Below are 3,064 nucleotides of genomic sequence, written 5' to 3'. Positions count from 1 at the left end.
TACACCAAATACACAAAATAATGATCTTTAAAAAAAGCATCATATTTTCAGCCTTTAAAGTGAAACGTGATTTAATAAAACCTACAAGAAGGCAGTTTACATTAACACGGGGGTGTCAAACTCAATTCCTGGAGTTTTGTTCCAACTCTGCTCCAACACACATACCATGTAGTTTTCAAATAAGCGTGAATAATGTTCTTTTTAGCAGCATCATATGACCCCTTTAAAACGCAAGCTACAGCGCCTCTAGTGGTAATGTTGAGAATGTGCTTGCATTAATTTGCAATGCATTGATCAACCTGTTTATGTACCTGCAGAGAGTACGTTTTTGAGCTATCCTTTTTAAAGGGGTCATATGATACGATTTCAAGTTTTCCTTTCAGTTTTAGAGGGACCAAAGAGAATCACCTCAGTTTTATCATTGTTGAGCTGCAGGAAGTTATTTGACATCCAGCATTTTATATCCTCAAGACAGTCGATGAGAGGCTGCAGAGAATCTCGAGATTTTAATGGAAGATACAGCTGAGAATCATCTGCATAAAAATGAAAAGAGATTTTATATTTCCTTATAATATTACCAAGTGGAAGCATATACAGATTAAAGAGTAATGGACCCAAAATTGACCCGAGGGAACAGCATCATAAGTTGAATTTGAAGATTTCGTCTGCATCAATAATTCCCTTAACTCAGAGAGAGACAACGGCTGAAAGCTGCACAAGGTAGCTGAAGAAACTGAACAGTCGACCAAAGAGCTAGAACAAAGAGGAACAAATTAAGATTGAATGCCAGCAATCTTTTCAATAAAAAATCTCAAAAATCTCTCACAAATATCTGGCGATTGTTCAACTTCATATGAGATGCGAGGATTAATTATTGAATTTATAGTGCTAAATCAGATTTTAGGGGTATGAGAATGTTTATTGATAATATCAGAAAAGTATTTAGCTCTAGCTATTTTTGCTGCCTTCTGAAAGTTCTCCAGGGATTCTTTAAAAATGTCAACAGAGACAGTAAGATGATCTTTTTTCCATCGCCGCTCTGCTTTTCGACAAATCTGTCTAAGCGAACGAGTGGAGTCATCCAGCCATGGTTGTGATTTAAATTTTGGACATTTATATTTCATGGGAGCTATAAAATCCAGGATATCTGAACAGGAAGAGTTAAAGAGAGAAATTAGATCATCTGGACTTGAGGAATGTTCAGCAGCAACTGAAATTGCTGTGGACACTTCATTACTATGATACATATCTGAAAACTGATTAGCAGTGAGAGAGTTGATGCAACGAGAATAAAAACCTGTAGTTTTTATAGTACCCAAAAAGCTAGTTAGGGTGACATTAAATACAATGGGCTTATGATCTGAAAAGCAAGCATCTTCAATGTTTATGTTATCAATGGAAAACCCATAAGACATGATAAGGTCCAGGGTGTGGCCAAGTACATGTGTAGCCTTATCAACATGCTGAATAAAACCAAAAGAATCTAAAACATGGATAAACTCAGCAACCATGGGCTTTCCAGGACAGCAAACGTGAATATTAAAATCACCTAAAATTAACAGACGATCATACGATGTGATAATATGAGAAACAAATTCAGAAAACTCTTTTATAAAATGTTTATCTGGCTTTGGGGCACACTTCGCTTTTCAGAACGATGAGCTTTGTAAAAATCGACGCGTTTCAGAAAGGCGGGGCATAGAGAAGAAACAATAATGTACAGTATGTGGAAAATAATGTGTTTTTTTAACCTTAAACCGCATAAACACATTTCATTACACCAAATACACAAAATAATGTTCTTTTTTAGCAACGTCATATGACCCCTTTAATAAAAATATAAATGTCATCAGTTGAAGCCAGAAAACCTTGTGACATCTTTCTCTCAATATGCTCAAGCATTTCCATCAGCATGTTTATAAGAGATTTATTGATGCGTATTTGCTTATTTATAATGCAATATTTTCTTTCCAATCAGAGCACAGGTTTTAGTTATCATGTATTGATCCAGCTGGTTATTTTAGGCGCACTGACCCGTATTAGTCCAAATATTTCTCTTGGTGAAACAGGAAACGGATCATCCTTATTTGTTTTGACATTCCTGCTGTGCAGTTCTCACCGTGTGAGCTGAATCTGAGGATAATTGAATAACCCCAAGCAGGCGGTTTTCCAGGAAACTCTCGCTGCTTAATTGGTGGATAAATGCTGGGGAACATCTGGTAGAGTTCACCCTGCCATCTGATGCTACAGTCAGTTTAGCACCTCTATTTACCCCCCCACCTCTTGGAAAAAGGCTGTTTGATGGAACAAAATGGGACGTCTAAAAGCCAAGCAGGGATTTCTAAGATGCTGTAATTTCATTTGCTGAGAAAGATTATATCAAAATGCAGTTTTCCTCCCTGAGCTGTCACTGTGCATTCAGGGACAGAGATGTTAAGTGTTCAGGTGATAAAAACAGAAAGACATAGTTGTCAAAACACATTCTGCATTTTAGCATATAAACTCGCAAATGCAAGGAAAAAAAATTAGAATTGCGAGATATAAACTCGCAAATGTGAGGAAAAAATTCAGAATTGCAGGTTTATATCTCGCAATTCTGAGATAAAGTAATTGTGAGATATAAACTCGCAAATGCGAGAAAAAAGAATATTGAAATATAAATTCACAAATGTGAAAAAAAAAATTGAATTGAGATATAAACTCGCAAATGCGAGAAAAAAGTCAGAATTGTGGGTTTATATCTCCCAATTCTGAGATAAAGTAAGAATTGTGAGATATAAACTCGCAAATGTGAGGGAAAAAAAGTCAGAATTGCGACTTTATATCTCGCATTTCTAAGAAAAAAAGGTCAGAACTGTGAATTTTTAATCTTGTAATTCTAAGAAAAAAAGTAAACACTGTGAGACATAAACTCCCAAAAGTGAGAAAAAAAAATCAGAAATGCGACAAAAAGTCGCAATTAACTTTTTGGCTGAAACGGGCTTCCATATAGGCCTAGCCTATTTTACTGCCACTCCGTGCAAAAAAAATCAAGAATCTTGAGGGAATACTCCAAAAAAATTTT

This window comes from Sinocyclocheilus anshuiensis, unplaced genomic scaffold, assembly GCF_001515605.1.
Source record: "Sinocyclocheilus anshuiensis isolate Anshui unplaced genomic scaffold, SAMN03320099.WGS_v1.1 scaffold1764, whole genome shotgun sequence".
NCBI classification, from domain to species: domain Eukaryota; kingdom Metazoa; phylum Chordata; class Actinopteri; order Cypriniformes; family Cyprinidae; genus Sinocyclocheilus; species Sinocyclocheilus anshuiensis.
The sequence above is the reverse complement of the archived record's forward strand: the minus strand, read 5'-3'. Positions refer to the sequence as shown.